Genomic DNA, 20487 nt, shown 5'->3' with positions numbered 1-20487 from the left:
CCTGCTGGATTGGAGGATGGAGCGATGGTTCTACAGAGCGCTTATTTACATGATGCTGGTCATAAACGAGCTTTCTTTGGCTATGGTCAATGGCGTGTCCAGCGGGGTGGCCTGGGGGGGCACAGGCCACCCCCCCAACCAGACTGGCCACCCCAGGTGCCACCCCAAAGGCAAAACAATAAAATTCAATCAAATATCAAATGTCCGATTATGTTTTCACGGTGACGCTCAGATATCCGAGTGTAAGTGAATGCAGCATCGGCTTCTGCGCTATGTGCATCACGTTAGCAAAGGTAGGAGAGCCAAGCACGAAAGACGTCACTGCAGGAAACAATTTTTCGGTGAAAGAAAATGAGGACAGAATAAATGTCCCGGTAAGTAATATTAAGTTTGTTGAGTTTAGTAAACTTCGGCGAAATTAGAATACCAAGGAAAAAATAACACTTAAAGAATTATTGCAGCCGTGGAATATTTCAGACAGTATGCTACAGAGGGGAGCTAACATAAGAGTTATGAGTTATAAGATGTAATCTAAGTCGTAACATTGCTGTATGGAGCTGCAGATTTGGTTGCAGGTTAACATAGCTGGACTGGCCATCGGGCTTATTTGACTTATTTTTTATTTTTTTTGTAACGGCATGAACAATGAGAGGTGGTGGATTGGCCAGATGCAGGTCGATGTGTAGAAATAACTCCGTTGTTTGGTGGTGGCTATGGCGGGGCTTCCACAGAGGCAGCAGGTGGATGAGGGAAGGGGAGGCAGGAGGAGAGCCCCGAGGCAGCCGCCAGTCCGAGTGTCAGGTGAACTGAACTTCAGGTAAGAAGTTATGACCTGCAGTCTATCTGGGTCAGATATGAACTAAGTTTAGGTGGAGTTTATTTTCGTTGTGCTGACTTTTTACTGTCAGTTGCAATAACTCATACTGCGTTCTAGCCAGCTTGGAGTTTTTATACAGCTGTTCGGTTGCTATGATGTTACTGATAGTGAACTTTATTTTATTCATAAGGTTAGTTAGTAGAGTTGCCAACGGCTCCTTAAAAAAATGGAATGGTCCCTCAATCAGAGAAAATATTACACGTTTCGTATTGAGCTGAGAAGAGACGCAGTTTGTCCCGAACTTCAGCTAGAATGGAAAAAGACACAAAGCTGGATTTATTCTGTCTTTACGCTGCACAGCTGCCTCTTCTCTCATCCTCCCTCTCCTGTTGCTACTTCAATCATGAAACTGATCGATGATCAGCTGATCGGCTTTTCTCTCTTGTTTGTTTATCGCCCACTTTGCGCCAGAAAGACGAAACCAGCAGATGTCGCGCTAAACAACAGCAGCACGTTTAAGCTTGATCGGCTGTTGTTAGAATTTATTTAATATTAATTTCTAGTATCAGCTGATGTTTGCTGGAGCCACAGCTGTAAAGCTGCTGGTCATGATGTCGGTTTGGATATCTGGTGAGAGGGAAACGTGAAGACCACCCACCAGGATCCTTTTTTATGTAGCTGACAGCTGGTAACTGTGCAGGGGCGGGTCTAGCAAAGTTTTGCCAGGGGGCCAGGTAGGGCATTAACAGGGAAAGGGGGCACAAAGAAATACTTTTCTTTCCTATTCTCATTTAAAATATCTAGCTTTTATTAAATAATTATCTAAATCTTACAACCAAAGTTTTTATCTGACGTAAAATGTATAGAAATCATACATATACCAAAAAGACTGTACATCACTGTCACAACAGGGTTTGTTTTCATTCAAAGGCTTTATGGCTTTAATACCTGGTGGGTCGGTCTGTAGTCAAAATGCCCGATTTTCTGTCCCAGTCCAGCCCTGCAGGTTATACTGGCAGTGTCACCATGCCAGCTGAATGTATTTCATCATCAGCCAGTGTTGTTCTTTATCAATATTACCAAAGTTTACCATAAGGCAGCATAGAAAGTATTTACTTGCTTTCAGGTTTTATTCAAATATTAGTCTTTTCAGTTGTTTCTCCACTTTTTTCCTGTTTCAAAATCAAACACCAGTTTGTGAGAAGATTATCTTCTTTTTTTAACAGGCAGAGAAAGTTTTGCATTGGAATGGCTAATTTGTCAATTGTTTGCTACAAATGTTCGTATTTTAATATTCAAAAATGTTTTTGCCCAAAACATATGTGCAGTATATGTCAGTAAAAATACTATGCAAATATTGATGTCCTTGAATGCTGAGTAAACACTGACAAAGCACTGATTGTATCTCTTGTACTTTATCAACGCAGTATCTAAAAACTTTGCACCGTAGTGGTTAAAATCTCATTCTAATAAGAGTTAAAAGTGCATTTGGTTATTAGGTTTATAGGATTATTGAATTATGGTTAAGGGTTGGTAGAATTTTTTTTAAAAAACATTATCTGCCAATTAAATCTGCCACCCTTCTCCAAATCTGTGCCCCTACCTGGCCCCCCCAACAAAAATTTTCTAGACACGCCACTGTACCTGTGTAGTTGGTGCACTGTCCCACAACATCACTCATGCTCAAGATTTACACAGGGCCAGATACCTACATTCAAGCTACCTTCTCGTAACAGCACAGTGATACAGAATTTTAGGATTTGTTTTAATAATGCACAAAAGTATTACAACTTAACTCTTAAAAATGTTAATCAAGAAACTGGGTTTTATGACGTGCAGCATGTCATAGCACGTAAAGCACGTGCAGTGCTTTAATTTGCTTCTCTTGCTATCTATGCATTTTTTCTCAGTAGCCGATTTCTGATACCTTCACAGGTGTTGAATAAACAAATGTTTGACCCTCACACAGAGCGGCTGTGCACGTCAAATAATGAGAAGTGCCACAACTTCCAATGTGTTAATAATGGACTGGATTTATATAGCGCTTTTCAAGGCACCCAAAGCGCTTTACAATGCCACTATTCAGTCACTGGTGAAGGCAACTACGGTTGTAGCCACAGCTGCCCTGGGGCAGACTGACAGAAGCGAGGCTGCCATATCGCGCCATCACCAGTAGGCGGTAGGGTAAAGTGTCTTGCCCAAGGACACAACGACCAGGACAGAGAGCCCAGGGATCGAACCGGCAACCTTCCGGTTACAGATGTGCTTCCCAACTCCCTGAGCCACAGTTGCCCTCAACTTCACTTGCAGCACAGGTGGTGGACTTTAAAGAAGGGTAACAAGATTGAATACACGGTTGTGCAACAATGCTGATGAAGTGAAGAAGCTTCTCGGATGAGAGGTGAAACGTCTTCAAGCAACTTAAAGAAGTCCAGATGCTTTTCTTTACAAGCTCCTTTGACTACGATGACCTGAATGACTGAGAACCTTCACAGACAACAATGCTGATTCTGTAGTTTATTGTATGACACCGTTATGTTTCCTTTACATGAACTGTGGGCAGTAGTAGCACTGATGTTGGTCGCTATGGTATTTGTAACTGTGGGTGTTCCTGTAGGGCTACGCGTGAGAATTCACAAATGTGCTGTTGCAACTTCCTCAAAAGCTGCAGTTGCTGCAGCCTCTGAGAAATGCTCACAGATTGATAGGTATGTTATGGAGCCTCGCAAGGCACATTGAAGAAAAAAAATTTGAACATGTATTTTGCGAGATGAAGATAGTGCTCAGTGGCAGGGGAAACACTCGTGGCTAGGTGTACTTTGATCTGGTGGTCTTTGTTGCATTCATTAACAACCAGCTGCAGTACTCTGTACAGCTTTACAGATACTGATGGAAGCATGATAAATGCAAAGAAAAAAACTCTCAAGATCTTGCGAAACATTTGTGGGATCTTGCAAAAGTAAGTTTTGACAGAATTTGTTCTGTTTAGTGTGGTGCACAATAGCAATTTTCTAAGATCACACTTTAGCAATAAATTGACTTTGTGAAGTCCTTTATCATTCTTATTGTCATGGGCATATCCTATTATCTTTTTTCTATACATTAGATTTTATTTGTTGTCCCGTATACCAATTTGTCATTCTTTGTGAAATGCAGATGCATAAAACAGTTCTATGCAAAACATGCATGCTACTTTCATGCTGCACATTCTACAACAAACACTTATTTTGTCGTGAATAAAACTTATAACTAAAAAATTAAAAAACAACCCTCTTAAGGTAAGGAAATCACAAAAAGTTTAATCTATGCCTCTGGACATACATATTGTCAGTGGAAGAAACTCATCCATCCTCCTGACCCGCTTCTTGAAGATGGGAATCACCACCTCGGTCCGCCAATCCAGAGGTACCCCTAATCTCCATGCAACATTGTAGAAACGTGTCAACCAGGACAGCCCTATAACATCCAGAGCCTTCAGTTACTCAGGGCAAACCTTTTCCACCCCAAGGAGTTGTAGTTTATTACAATAAAAACAGTCAAAACAGCACTGGTCAGAAGGCAACAAGAATTAAAATATTACAATATAAAAATAAATGCTAAAAATAAAATTCTAGAAAGAATTCATGATGCACGAGAATGTGTGAGAATACAGATGGGGACCTCTGCCAGGCGCTCCAAGTGCACCCTCACGTTTAGGCACCCCAGATCTGTCCAACATCCTTTCCTACGACCTGATCCAACGCACCACCAGGTGTTCATCAGTTGACAGCTCAGCATCTCTCTTCACCCAACTCTCCAGAACATACAGCCACAGATCTGATGATATGATTACAAATTCAATGACTGTTCTCGCCTCTATGCAGATGCTCCATGTTTATCTCTGTAAGAAAGTTGTGGAGGAGAATCTGTTCCTGTGTGGTGTGTGATCGTAAGCTCTGGATTTTCCTGTCGAACTTACCTTTACAATGGAGATTCACCCTATAGCTGTCAGTGATCATGGTCCTGTATCTTTAACACTAATGCACAAGAATAATACTACGCCAAGAAAAAACTGGAGATTTAATATATCACTACTTAAAGATGAAGACTTTATTAAATATTTTAAAAAAGAGTGGACTTCATATTTGGACTATAATGACACTCCCGAAACATCAGCTTCTGTTCTATGGGAAGCAGGGAAAGCTGTGATGAGAGGTAAAATAATTTCTTTCTCATCACATAAAAAGAAAAAAGAAAACAAAAATATTCAGGAAAAAAACATCAAATCACTAGAAGAAGCCTACGCGTCCCACCAAGATCAGGAAACATTGAACAAAATACGCAAAACAAAACTAGAATTAAATGAGATAATTGATAAAAAAAAAAAAAATTCTTAGTACAAAGACTACACCTACAAAATTATGAACATGGTAATAAATCCGGTCAATTTCTAGCAAACCAGCTAAAAATAAATAAAGAAAAAACAACTATATGTGCTGTTCAAGATTCATCTGGGAACACAATATATGAACCGATACAAATAAACAGCATTTTCAGGGATTTCTATAAAATGTTGTATTCACCACAAATAAACCCATCTAAAAAAGAAATTGATCAGTTTTTGGACAACATAGCTCTTCCAAAATTATTGGACACTCAAGCAATGGCACTGGATTCACCACTGACACCAGGTGAACTCCAGGAAGTCCTGATAAGTATGCCCAATAATAAGGCTCCAGGTCCAGACGGCTTTCCTGCAGAATTCTACAAAGAATTCTGGTCGATTCTAGCACCAGTTTTCTACAGAACGTTGTTGGAAATTAAAGAAAAGGGCAGACTTCCATCAAATATGAATTCTGCAAACATTAATCTCCTGCTAAAACCAGGCAAAGACCCTGTATATCCCTCAAGCTATCGTCCAATATCCCTTATAAACTTAGACCTTAAAATAATCTGCAAAGCTCTCTCAAAGAGACTGGAGAAAATAACCCCCCTCTTAATTCATCCTGACCAAACTGGTTTCATAAAAGGTAGGCACTCATCAACAAATACACGTAGATTACTTAATTTGATAGACTACTCATACAGTAAAAACCTAGAAACTACAATATTCTCTTTAGAGGCAGAAAAAGCATTTGACAGAGTTAACTGGAAATTTCTATTTGCAACTTTACACAAATTTGGTTTTGGATCCTCTTTCATAAACTGGTTAAAATATTATATAATTCCCCAACAGCTTGTGTTAGAACAAATGACCAGACATCCTCCAGCTTCTGTCTCTTGAGGGGCACCAGGCAGGGATGCCCACTCTCCCCTTCACTGTTTGCAATTTTTATTGAACCACTAGCAGCAGCAATTAGACAGAATTCAGTAATTAAGGGCATAAAATGCAAGAACGTGGAACATAAAATCAGCCTTTATGCGGATGATGTGTTACTCTTTCTCCAAAATTCACAAACCAATATCTCTGGGGTGATTGAATTGATAAACTCTTTTGCAAGAATATCAGATTACTCAATTAAATGGTCAAAATCTACAGTCCTACCGATTAATTGCTCCCTCCATAATTCCTCTTCTACACCACTGCAATCAGGAAATATAAAATATTTAGGTATTAATGTTTCTCCCAAGCTTGCAGATCTAACTAAATTAAACCATATCCCACTTTTAAAGAAGGTAGAAGATGATCTGGCTAGATGGAAATGTCTACCCATATCACTCATGGGAAGGGTTGCCGCTATAAAAATGATGGTCTTACCAAAAATAAATTATTTATTCTCAATGATCCCAACTAAACCGCCACAAGATCAGGTTCAGATCTCTAGATTCATGTATGTCCAAATTCCTTTGGAAAAATAAACCCCCACGTATAAGCTTAAAAACACTACAAAAGACCAAGGATAAAGGAGGAATAGAACTGCCTAACTTCTTAGCCAACAGGCTTCAGTTTATCTCAGGATGGCTAAAACATACCCTCTTAGATGAACCTTGGCTAGATGTAGAACAAGCACTTTGCAATAATCTAGAGATCTCAGACCTACCATTTATCAGCTCAAACATCCAACGACATGAATGCTTTAAAAGCATCAACATCAGCTCTTCTCTGACAGCATGGTGGGAGTTTCTAACATTGACGGCGTCTTCATTAATCCCATGCAAACGTACACCTATCTGGAACAACCCTGACATATTACAAAACAATAATATGATAAACTTTTCAGATTGGAGTGGTAAAGGAATCAAATATTTAGAACATATACTAGAAGGAACAGAATTTATTTCATTTGACGGACTAGTTACACAATATGGGATCAACAAGAAAAGATTTTTAGAATATCAACAAATTAAATCCATAGTAAAAAAGAAATTTAAACCGGGTCAAGTTGAACTACAAACACCACCAAGTGTGGTTCAATTTCTTACTCTTAAAACCCCCAAATTACTATCCAAAATATACAGAATGCTTTCTAAAACAGATGAATCAATATCACTTCCTATTGCAAAATGGGAAGCGGATTTATCAGTTAACTTAGACCTAAACTTCTGGTCTCAGATTTGCTTAAAAACCTTTCATCTAATTAGAAATCCCAGTCTTCAATTAATTCAATACAAAATATTACATAGAGTGCACTATACAGGTCATCGGATGTTCAAGATGGGCTTTACGTCTACCAACAACTGCTCACACTGCCAAACCAATTCACCGGACAATTATATCCACGCTCTTTGGTTCTGTCCACCAGTTCAGAAGTTTTGGTGCGAGATATGTGAAGACTTATCGAAGTGTCTGAAATGTAACATTCCAACTTCCCCCTTAGTGTGTTTGTTGGGCAGCTTAGATAATGTCACTTCAGAAAAGAATATCGCCCATATGGTTTTCACTACCCTATGCATAGCCAAGAAAACAGTCCTCATGAACTGGAAAAATAAAAATAATCTTAATTCTAACCAATATAGAAATTATCTATTAGATTACATTAGTCTTGATACAGCCTCTGCCACCACATCAGATCAATTGCTCTGGGCTCCATCACCTAGTGGGGGTGGGGGGGGGTCATAGTTTGGTCCCGCCTTCACTGTTGTGATTGGTGTGGGGGTAGGGACAGGCTTAGGGCGTCGGGGGGTTCCCCGGAGGCATCTTCCTTGGGGGGCTCAACCCGGGGTAGCGGTCATGTCCGGTTAGGGGCTCTGTTGGCTCTCAGGTGACTGTTTCCTCGCGGCTGCGTGCAGCGGGGCTAGGGGAGGGTCTGTGCTGACGGACGTGGGTTACTGACCTGGTAGCCTGGCTGCCCCTGGGTGGGTCCGGGATGGGCGTGAGGTTCTGGGGGCGCTCCGTCTCTGGGCTGGGGCCCGGGCCGGGCCTCGGGGGCTTGAGTCCTGGTTGGTGTGTTGCCGGGGTTGTTGGCGGGTGGGTGCATGGGGGCCCATCCCTGGAGCAGGGTGCCGCCGGTGCATCGAGCCACCTGGGGGGCTCTTCAAGTGGTGGGGGAGATTGTCACATCTTGCAGGAACTTTCCTCTCTTCAGGAACTCTCTCTGAAGGAGGGGGAGATACAGGAGAGGTGGAGGAAGATCTCAGCCTGTGTGTTTATTGTCTTATGTAGTCTGGAAGATGAGTGGATGGTGGGGTGGGTGCAGTTTTCTCTGTGGTGGGGTTGGGTGGACTGTCCCGGGCTCTGTGGGGCCGGGCGGCGCTGCTGCACTGGGCCCCGGTCTGGATGGGCCTGGGCCCCCTTTCCCTGGCGGGTCGCGGAGTATGGGGGTGCCTACTGGGGTCAGCGGGGGAGCTGGCCCCAGGGAGGGGTCACTTGCCCCTCCCTTCCTTCCCTCCCCATCTCCAGCTGCCTCCCTCTTCCCGCTCCACCACAACCACCCACACATGCAGGACCTTGGAGTAGGGGTATGTCACCAGGGTGCAGAGGAGGCTACCCCCCCCCCCCCCCCCCCTCTGTCCCCTTCTGGCTGCCTCTGCCTCAATTTTATCCCACAACTTAGACATTCACATTACTCACACTCTCATTACACATACATATAGGATCTTGGGGGTGGGCACGATACACGGAATCCAAATTACCATCAGGGTGTACACCTCACCCCTGGCGTTGTTGCCCACCTCTCAATTTTAAATACACGTAGACATTGAGGGCTAGCAGGAGGGACTATGCGCTTACCTGCTGCTCTCTGGCAGGTAGCTCCATGCCCTCCTGGGTTTTAAATGCACCTTAGAACACACATGCATCAACACTACAATGAGCGGGTGGAGGGAGGTTTGGAGTCGTCTCTCACCCCCGTTCTCTGCGGCCTGCTGGAGCGGGGGGGCTAGGTGGAGGAGTTGGCCTTCCGACTGCGGTCTGGAGTGTGGGGCCTTCCTGCTGCTGCGGAGTCGGGGCGGTCTGCCTCCCCCCACCGCAGGGAAAAGGGTAACACCACCTGGGTCTGGGTGCAGTTCCCCCCTCCAGGGGCAAGGGTACCTAGACCCGGTTCGTAGAGTACGCTTGGGGAGTGTGATCGTGTGTACAGCGTCTCTTCATGTCTGTCTCCACGTTGGTTGAGTGTGGAGTAAGTGCATATGAGAGCATGAGGGTGGGAATGGATGTTTGTTTATTTTATTTATTTTTATTTTATTTAAGTATTTATTGTCATTGTCAGAGAACAATGAAATTGCGTTTGGGGCTTCCGTACAACCCGTAAATAAAATAATGAAGAAAATAATAAATACCCCTTAAAACCCAAGTGTAAATATTTAACCCAGTGTGACTCCAGTGCAATAAGACAATCCTTAGCAACAACATAAGAACATGACAAGTAATGTTCATAAGAAATTCAGACAAAGACCTGAGAAACATGACAAAGTATAACAATGCAACCCATTCAATATTATTGTACTGTGAGATATGATGTCAGATATAATAGTTATCTATTTAAGAAAGAGGCAGGAGGGGGAAAGAGAATAAAGATATGATGCACCAGACCAGTTCAGTGCTATTAAGAAGTTGGATATGGTTATTGTCCGTGAGAGGGGGGCAGAGAGTTCAGGAGCCTCACAGCCTGTGGATACAGGCTGTTGGCCAGGTAAAAAAAAACAACAACAACTAAACTGTATCAGAAGTTTTAGGCCAAAGCCCATCATGTGCAATCCTGACTGTAAACAGCACAGTAATTAATTTACAAACAGGACGTAAACAACACTGGAGTAGCATCAAGTGAGGGTTAGATGTGTTTATTTTTATATATGGTGTATCTGTGTGTGCCTGTATGTCTGTGTCTATATGTCAGGTTGGGTGTCAGACGCCACCTCTCTGAGGACATCTCAGGCCCTCCAAGGTTTGGAGGCCTATCTCCTGTAACATGGTAGACTAATGTGCCTGTGTTAATTCAGCTCCATATTATTGTGTGAAGTTGCACTGGGTTGGGAGTGGTTTTGTGTGTGTGTCACATTTTTGGTGAGCCAATGGCTGGAATGGGGTTGGACTAATTAGAGGCAGGTGTACTTGATTGCACTGATACACTGGTCTACTTATAGCCCACACTACAAACACTGCTGTGTCGTTTTGTCTCTCTGTGCAGGTATGTAATGTGATGAAATCAGATATGTTTGGGATGGATGGATTTTGTGCTATGAATTCTATAGTGAAAGTGTCGTTTTGTCTCTCTGTGCAGGCCAGGGCCTATTATATGCCACAGCCTAAAGGTAGCAGAGTTGCAGAGGCTGGAGTGACCACTGGCTATATGCTTGCAGGGTGGTGGGTCTCCAAGGACAACTTCTAACCCTGTTACAGGCAACACGTGGAGTGCAACTGGCCGTGTGGCATAGCTGGCTCTGGCCTTGGGACTGTGTGTTTTTTATACAATTCATAAATGGGACACTGGACTGTTTTATCTTTTATCTCTTGATATATTTTTTTGTCAATAAATTATCTTTTAGAATTTTATTGACTGTCATCTTTTTGCCCACGACAGAGACGGTTGGTCAGACCTAGAATCTTTCTTTGGGTGTGTTACATCTCCCCCCGACCACCACTTCCCCTGCCGGTGGCGGACTCCCTCAGACATCGGTGCGTTGGTGGTTCTTTGTGTCCGGGGATGGGCGTCCGGGTACACACCGGCTCACTCCTTGGCGGCCGCTTATCGGGGCCTGGAGCCTGGGGCTCGCTCGGGCCACTTCGGAGGTGGGGTGCCCCCGGCCTCTCGGCCTGGGGCTCGGTCACTCAGGCACGGCTGGCTGCCAACTCCCCCTGGCTTCTGCTCCGCGGCTGCTGAGTGAGCCCTCATCTGGGACTCTCCTCAGCTCTTTCTGGGACAGTGGCGCGGCTGCCCCTCTGTTGGTCTTCCTTGGTCTCTTGTATTCTGGGGGCCTCTGGATGTCTGGAGTTTTGATCTCCTCCATACCTGCTTCATGCCCTGGAGGACGGGGCTGTGGCCCCCCCCACACCCTCTAGCAGATCATTACATGAAGGAACCTTTTAAAAAAAAAAAACCAAAAAAAAAAACAAGCGCGTCCATGCTCACAGGTGTACACACGGGTGATCACACCCACAAACTACACCCTTTTTGGCTCCTACCTCAAAGCACACTGTGTTCTGTTGATCTTATGTGCTGCACAATAATGTTTAACATTTAGTATTTACTGTCATATTCCCATATATCATTGTGATGTTGTTTATTCTATTACTCTTGTTCTCTTCTGCTTGTTTTCTTTTTTCTTTCTCAGCAGGTGATCCAGGTGATTGATATATGCATTTTTTTTTTTTTTTCCTGCTCATTCTGTTGGTTTTTGTTTTTTGCCCTTCTCCCCCGTCCCTCTTCTCAGCTGTTTTTCTTTCCCTCTTTCTTTCTCCCCTTCTTTCCCCCAGTCAAGTCTGTCCCGTATTCAGTAAGTGAAAATAAAATAAACAATAAAAGGTGAATCAAATGGACCATTACGGCAAGGCTGGGATGGTCAATTTGGTAAAGTAAATCCGTTGGGCATCTTTCTTTGCCTTTAGACAACAATTCTGATGACAAAAGAGCCAAACGGGACAGGCAAAAAAAAAACAATGGACTTTGCAAACAAATACTGTAGATTTTCCTTGCTTAAAGATTTTGTAAATAGCTATTTTTTCATATGCACTGTAATTGAGCCTGCCCCCACTGTAAATGAGATCTAGTCAGGTTTCAGAACTCACAGCACAGAAACGGCTTTAGTGAAGGTTACAAATGTTGCCTCTTACAGTGGACTCGGTGTGTACTTGTCCTGCTAGACCTCAGTGCAGCTTTCGATACTGTCGACCATAATATTTTATTAGTACGATTAGAGCGTGCTGTAGGGATTACAGGTACTGCGCTGCAGTGGTTTGTATCACATCTACAATATATTTATGTAAATGAAGAGTCCTCTTCACACACTAGGGTTTATTATGGCATTCCACAGGGTTCTGTGCCAATTCTGTTTACATTATACACGCTTCCCTTAGGCAGTATAATCAAAAGGCATATCATATATTTTCACTGCTATGCAGATGACACACAATTTTATGAATCCATGAAGCCAGATAACACACAGCAATTGTTTAAACTGCAGGAATGTCTTAAAGACATAAATACCTGGAAGACCTCTAACTTTCTGCTTCTAAATGCAAATAAAACTGAGGTTATTGTACTTGGCCCAGAAAATCTTAGAAATATGGTATCTAACCAGATTCTTACTCTGGATGGCATTACCTTGGCCTCCAGTAACACTGTGAGGAACCTTGGAGTCATTTTTGACCAGGAAATGCCCTTCAATATTTCTCCTATATTGGCTTCCTTCATTGGCTCCCTGTTAAATCCAGAATTGGATTCAAAATCCTGCTCCTCACATACAAGGTCTTAAACAATCAGACCCCATCTTATTTCAATAACCTTATAGTACCATATCACCCCATTAGAGCACTTCCTTCTTGCACTGCAGGCTTACTTGTTGTTCCTAAAGTATTTAAAAGTAGAATGGGAGGCAGAGCCTTCAGTTTTCAGGTCCCTCTTCTGTGGAACCAGCTTGGTCAGGTGACCCTGAATCCTTGATTAGTTATGCTGCAGAGCAATACTGGAATAGCACATGGAAAAAGACACAACACATAACAACAATGTCCAGTGGCTAGTGGAGATAAGAGCACATTACAGCGACCTCCCTGAACTAGCTCCAGTGACCATGACAGTGACAGACATCCAAGAAAGAGCCTCGAGCATGAAGTGTTAGACAGCACCAGGCCCTGGTATGATTTCTGCCCAGTGGCTAAAGAAGCTAACTGCACTCCATGAGCACCTGGCTGCACAAATAAACCTGCTGCTGTTGGATGACACACAAGGGCAGACAGGCCTGATCCCCAATCCGATTGTTCAGTCTGACGTTACTAGCCGTGTCTGGGTTTAAACTCCGCTGCAGGTCCATATATCAAACGATCACTATGGCATTACTGAGAGTTGAAAAACTGTCTAAAGTCTTTCATCTTTAATAAAATGATCAGCGTTCTGCTCTACCAGGTGTAACAATTGAGTTTAACATCCAGGCATCCATGAAAACGGAATTTATGACATTTAACGGAGTTAGAAGTTAGCAGGGAGTTAGCTCGCTAGCTTCTATCTAAATACAATATAGCATGTCCTGACTGCGGGGTTTTGGAAACAAATTAAAACGTACAGCTCTGCTATCACTTCCTGTCGTGGTCTGGGTGGTTTTCCACAGCATCGGCTCCTCCCTACTGGGTGGAGTCTTTGTTGTTCCTCACCTGATGGCAATCGTACCAGCAGTATTTATGACCGGCGCACTCAACTGGTCTTCGCCAGATTATCTGCCAACTTTAGTCAGTTCTCGGCCTCATATCCGTTCCTTGGTGACTCATCGTGTGTATTAACCGTATCTCTGTTTTTCTCGTCAGCCTGTGAAACCCACCTACCAAGTTCTCCTGGATACCAGTTTGCTGCCGCCGGTAATCCCTCTCCGTTTTGGAACTGCCATTCTCTCCTGCCTGCCTCCCTGCATTGCATACAGCACCCACCTGGACCTCTCCTGCCTCCCCCCTCCACGCAACCCCACCTGCAAGCTTGTAAGACAGCTCTGTGTACTATCCTTAGATTCACTCACAACCCTCTGTGGGATTCCCCTGACTGCTCTCTCCTCTGTTTCAGTGCCCTGGCCCGCCACAGTTTCCCCTGCCCAGTACCTGCACCCAGTTATCCCTGCCATCTAGTTATCATCACAGTATTTTCTCTCGCCTCAGACATCTAGTTTATGTTCATTGATTCTAGTCTGCACTTTCTGTTAGCCTCTGAGCATTGTAAAATAAAATCTCTTTTCGTTACACCTCACCCCTGGCCTCCGGTTTTGAATCTGCACTTGAGTCCATCCCATTTCCACGGGCCACTGTGCCATGACAGTGGCCAGATTATACTGGATTACACTTCCAGCATAAATGAAGACAGAAAACTAAACAGCAGTGACGTTTGTAGGATTACTGAAGTTGGGCTAGCTGGTATATAATGATGTGCTACGTGACCGCTAGCGACACAGCTATGTTAGCATAATATAAACAAGCTAACTTTTTTTCCACTCGATAAAAGTTAACATGAGTGTTCTCGGTGGTCAGGAACAAATGTAATCGCATGGCAGGATGCTGTAAAAGGACCAAACTTCAGCCAGGAGAACAACTGAGATAATCCATCCACATATGAGGTTAGTCATTCATATACTGCTGCATGGGATGGGCTGTAGTTACATCCTAAGGTTTTAAAAACTGAGCTTAAATGAATGATTAGTGGTAATAAAAGCCGAGGGAGGTCAACAGTGATCACTGATTGTTTTAGGAGCTTTTTGAGATCAAATAGAAGAAAATACATAACGTTAAACATGTTAACAACACAAAAGCCATATTAAACGCAGACTACTTTAGACCCGGAAGTAGGATTCGTCGCGTCATCACTGAACAACCGGATAATCTCCAGAAGGAATTGGTCCCATCCAGCATCCAGGCAATAACTTGCCTCAGTACAGCTGGAAGCTACTATTAAGTATCATTGCAGTTAAGATGCACACATGAAAACATTACTGTTGGCCACATGTCAACAGAGTTATGTGACATTAGTGATGTTTGTACTTTCAACGTTCACTTTGTTTTAAAGCCTTTACTTTAAAATATACGCCGCTCAATAGTTGATCTTAATCTTACAGAGAATGTGACATTTTATGGATAATTAAAGTCAGTCATATATCCACAAACAAAACAAGCTGAAAGTCAGTGATGCTGCTCGGTTTGCAGTCCTGAATATCACAGCACAAGCAGGATTCACTGCACTGTTAATGTTAGCTATGTTATATTGCTGCCTCTGTTCGCTGGTGTCGAGCCAAAGGGACTTTAACGTGTGTTTGAACGAGCTGACGGTTCACTCGTTAAGCTGAAAGAAAGATGCTTTAATCACAGCAGTCACACATGTGTCCACTGTACCATCTGGAACTCTTCTTGTTTAGCACTCGTAATAACACAAACACTAAATCCTCCTTCTCTTGTGCTGTTTTGTAGCAGTGTGTACACCTGAGACTGCCACCTGTCTGTCTGTCCTGCACTCTCTCTCTGTTTCTTTCTCTCTGATCGTGGAATTTAAGTATGAACATGTATTTATAAGTTACACTTGTGTTTGAATCCTGCAGCTTATCACACATTTGATTTCCATGTGTGACAACTGCAAGTGTCCAGAGTGAGGACAGACTGAGGGACCCACTGCTGCACATCATCTGTGAGGCTTTGCATCCCTGATGATCCACCAGGACAAACTCAGCAGTGTGTGAGGAAGAGGAGGAGGAAGAGCCAGCAGCAGCTGACAGATGGAGAGAATAGACAGACTGTTCCCTGTTTGTGAAGGACTGCTAGAAAAGTTTAAAATCACTAATTGTCTGTCCTGAATCAGTCTTATTAGGTAATGTTCAAATAATGTTATCATCCCAGTGTTTTCAGTGTGGGAGAAAGTACTCAGGGCCTTCAAGTTACACACTATGAAAGGCAGAAACAAGTTTGATATTCAGAAACCTAAAGTGTTTATCATAAATGTCCATGTTTGTTTCAGTTCTATGAAGCTTTGAGTATTTTGGATTAGTAGTACTGCTGTGTTTGTTGCATCATATTGCTGTAATTGATAAATATGCTTTATATATCCTGAGGTAAGTTGATCTATAGTGTTACATCATATTCTATAAGGATGTTATGTGTTTGTTTACTTTCTGCTCAGTTTGACCCATTTAGCAGAAGTCAGCCTGTTTAAGGCTCTGATATCTATTCTGTATGACTTACAGCAGTTATGACATGGTATGATTTTCTCACCCAATAAAGGAATATTTAATATATCAGTCTACTCTTCATTCTATCAGAAACGGTTATCACAGCTCATAAATTTGCTTTTTACACATATATAAGCATTGAGCCAAATTTAGTAATGCCAACATATTAAAAGAACAATATTTGCCTCTTATAATACATCTATAGATACACTGTCAAAGATACTTGTCTTTGAGTGAAGATTTAAGGTAATAGGACATATAAATAAATGCAACTTGAATCTTTACTGAAGCTCAGTATTTGACAAGGAGTTCAAACTCACTGCTGTAATAACTAATCATGATTAATATAATAACTATAATATTGGCCATATTATATTTACATTATCACAGTGAGACTTTAAACTCATGAACAACATGAGCTAATTGTTATTTACTAGCTAATCTTAAATGACTGCTCAGTACAGAAATGAAGCCCAACAATCATGTTTTACAGTCCTGTGGTCTCAGCCTCAGATACTTATTAAATCACACAGAGGTCATATAGAAACGAATGTACAAAATATGTTCTCCTTCATTTCTGTCAAACAAAGCTGTATGAAACATTTCCAGCTTTTAGTGTCATGGTTGCTAGGCAACCTGGGCAGCGCGACAGAGGCTTTAACAAGCCTACAAGCCTCTCACTTGAGGACCGTTAAGGCTGCGTACTTTAAGGCTGCAGAACCTGAATTTGGATACAGCCAGAGTAAGGCAATAGCTGAGGAGTCAGCAAATTAGGAAGAACTAGACCCAGGTAATCAACATCTATGCCCTGCCCGCGATCAGATACCCTTTTGAGAGAATAAGCTGGCCAAAAAATGAGACAGAAGCCAGTGACATCCAAACAAGAAATTTATCTACCATGCATCAAAGGGTTTCAATCCAAATCCAGCACCCTGAGACTTTACACTAAGGAGAAGGAAGTAGGCCGAGGACTAGTGAGTGTCAAAAACATTGTCCAAGATGAAACAACAGGGATCATATGTTGCATATATATATATTAGAGATGGCATGATACCACTTTTTTATGTCCGATACCAATATCATAAATTTGGATATCTCAGATGTCCGATACCAATATGAATCCGATATAGTGTGTTTTAATCAATAAAACTGTTTTTTTAATATCTTGCTGCATTTTGTATAAGTTCATACTCAAGTTTAAATAAACAACAACACTAAAGCTATTCTGTTATACTTGTATGTAAAAAATTCACTGCACCCAAAATATTTCATAGCAATACTGATCAATCTAATATACTCGATCCTTCCTATTCTGGTATTTTAAAGAGTATTAAGCAACCTAACTAATAGACTTGCAAACTCCCAGCAAAAAAAAAATAGGGAACCACCCCCCACCCTCCACCTCATGATGCTTAATCGACGTAATCAACTTTAATTTGATGCAGTGTGGGGGAAAAAATGCACAGAAATAAATTATTTTTCAAGAATAATTAAATAGATTCAACATCTTTCTTCAACAGAACTGCAGACTGCAGAGATGGTACCTTCCCAAAGGAAAAAGTAGTATAGCTTACTAGGGCAGCGGTCCCCAACCCCCAGGCCTCGGACAGGTACCGGTCCGTGAGTCGTTTGGTACCGGGCCGCGAGAGTTGAGGTTCAGGTGTGAAATGTATAGTTTTCAGGGTTTTTATTGGTTTTCAGCGTTATTTTGTTATAGTTTTTATCGTTTACTCGGTCTTCCTGGGTCTTTTCACGTGTGTTATGAATAAATTGTCTTTTTTTCGGTACCGGTACTAGTTTTATTTTGTTGTATTTATCCGCGACACCTTAAAGGCCGGTCCGTGAAAATATTGTCGGGCATAAACCGGTCGGTGGCGCAAAAAAGGTTGGGGACCGCTGTACTAGCGTATATTAGACTTAACAGTTACCATATACAGTAATGGACTTCTATATATTTTACATAAGATTAAAACATTGGGTGTAAGATTCAGATAATTATTTATTAAAAGCTAGACATTTTAAATGAGAATAAGAAAGAAAAGTATGTTTTTGTGCCCCCTTTTCCCTGTTCATGCCCTATCAGCCCCCCTGGCTACACTTTGCTAGATCCGCCCCTGCACAGTTACCAGCCGTCAGCTACGTAGAAAAAGATCCTGGTGTAGAAAGTAATATTAAATACATTCTAACAACAGCTTATCAAGCTTAAACGTGCTGCTGTTGTTCAGCCGCTGGTTTCCTCTTTCTGGAGCGAAGTGGGCCAAAAACAAACAAGAGAGACGGACTCCGACAGAAAAGCCGATCAGCTGATCATTAATCAGTTTCATGATTGAAGTAGCAGCAAGGAGAGGCACTCGCTCCATATATCGGTTGTTAAGCTTAACGTGGGAATGCTTTACAAACATTCAGAGATGAACTTACACACTTGCTTTACTTCTCTCTGAGATAACTTCATCCCAGATGAAATGCTGGTTTGGTAGCGAGGCTACAAATACACTCAGCCGCTCTATCACGTGAGCATCTCCAATATCCGATTCAGTATTTTACGTCAGTATTGGACCGATACCGTATCGGTCCGAACTTTTCTTGTCCATCTTCCATTGGTTTTAATTTTGCACTCCAGTATGAACACAAATCCCCCAACCCAAGGATCACCACAACATAACCTAACACACCTACACCTTAGTTCACAGATTCACTTTGTCTAGGGTTCATTTCTGAGATTTCACACAACCCAGGATTCAAATCATGAACACATAATGGGCTTGGATTTACAACATTATGAATGAAATGTGCTCTATTTGGAAGCAGCCGGCCCCCTCCCCTTTCGATGGGTGTGTGTGAGACTTTAAATCATCAAACTGTAAATTTTAAATTGTTATTGATCCCTTTACCCCTGGTCCTAAAGTGTATATTTATTTTCTTACTCTTCTTATATATATTGTTTGTTTACTTGCACTGCTGTAACAGGAGCCTCGTTGTCTCGTCTCTCTATATACTGGACTGTAGCGGAGATGACAATAAAGTTTACTTTGACTTCAGCAGCGAGCCCTCGGTGCGCCTGAATTTCGGAAAAACATGCAAATTATAAATCTGTATTATAATGTTTGGTGTTTTCGTGTTTGTTGGTTTGTTTTTATTTAGTTTTATTTTGGTTGGTTATTAGATGCTGCTCCAGCCAGCCAGACACTTCCCCGCCGCCCCGCCCTCTCCTCTCTGCGCCGCAAGCAGCAGGCTCACCTCGCAAACGAAGGGCATCCTTATTCCCAGGAAATGGGCGATAGAAAACCGATCGGTGCCTGTGCCATTCCCAATATGCGCTGGCTGATGTCGGGGCAGCATGAGTACGACCATTCTTTTTTTATTTTTTTTGCCGATGCCCGTGATGCCGCCCCGGGCAACCGCCCGTGTCGCCCGTATCAAAAACCGCTACTGGCTACCGGACCCCTCTCTGTGTGGAGTGGCCAGAGAGAGAGAAGCAGCGTCAAACGACGTAGCAGATACCTCTGCTTACCAATGAACACGTCTGCGCCACGCTGCGCCTATCAGTGCCCACACAGCGGAAATATGTGCGCAACACGTAGCTGTGCTGTCTGGGGAATCATCAACAAGCGGTAAACTTTCAGAGGAAGTGAACTACTGACGGTTACGCAGAGAAGAAAACAGCGATGTCTGAGTCAGACGAGGAGCGTCATACTTTCCGCACCAGCAAGAACACTGAGGGGGCAAATACGACTCCTAATAGCCCCAAGGGGGTTATGGTGACACTACCTTGCTTCTCTTGGTGTCCCAAAATATGCAGCCCAAACGGTCACGCCATCTTCTGGATTTGTTTTGTTTTTTTTTTTTTGGTTGTGCAATAGTTTGTGGTATTTGGTTAGGGGTATGTGAAAGTAAAGGTCAGGTTGCCCCGTCGGACGACGAGGACCCTAATTGCCGTTTCTCAAAAGCTGCAGTGGCCGCAGACTCCGAGAATTGTTCGGAGATTGGAAAGTGAGTAACATTTGAAACTTCTGATACATTTTTTTTCACATTACACATACGATTATGCACTGATCCAAATGCAAACGCTAAAAAATCTCCAAGAACTGCGAACATATGGGCTCAAATTGTGGTCATAAATATTTTGTACTTGTAAATCAGGATTTGTATGTGTAAAAAGAATTTGTGTGTGCCTTAGTGATGTGTCAGTTGTGAACGAAATGGCTCTTAGAGCCGGGTCTTTGACGTGAACGACGCAAGCCGGCTCCTTATCGCGAGCCTCCCAGTCCTACTGCCAGTTTCTGGAAGACACCTTCTTCAAGCAGTGGTACAGGAAGAAGTCTGCATCCTTCAAGAAAAACATGATTTTCATGCAGGACAATGCTCCATCACACGAGTCCAAGTACTCCACAGCGTGGCTGGCAAGAAAG

The 20487-nt window shown here is 42.7% G+C and overlaps 1 long non-coding RNA gene across 1 annotated transcript; it reads left to right on the top strand.

The window, feature by feature from the left end:
- The first annotated feature begins 21 nt into the window (after positions 1-21).
- Positions 22-15912, top strand: LOC146696188 (uncharacterized). Its single transcript, XR_014923182.1, has 4 exons — positions 22-817; positions 13689-13856; positions 13939-14482; positions 15455-15912. It is a non-coding gene; the product is annotated as an uncharacterized LOC146696188 (long non-coding RNA).
- The last annotated feature ends 4575 nt before the right edge of the window (positions 15913-20487 follow it).

This window comes from Copadichromis virginalis, linkage group LG12 (genome assembly GCF_057382275.1).
Source record: "Copadichromis virginalis isolate Kocher_CV1m ecotype Utaka linkage group LG12, C_Virginalis_male_GT1.1, whole genome shotgun sequence".
NCBI classification, from domain to species: Eukaryota; Metazoa; Chordata; class Actinopteri; order Cichliformes; family Cichlidae; genus Copadichromis; species Copadichromis virginalis.
This window is presented reverse-complemented; position numbering and strand designations above follow the sequence as displayed.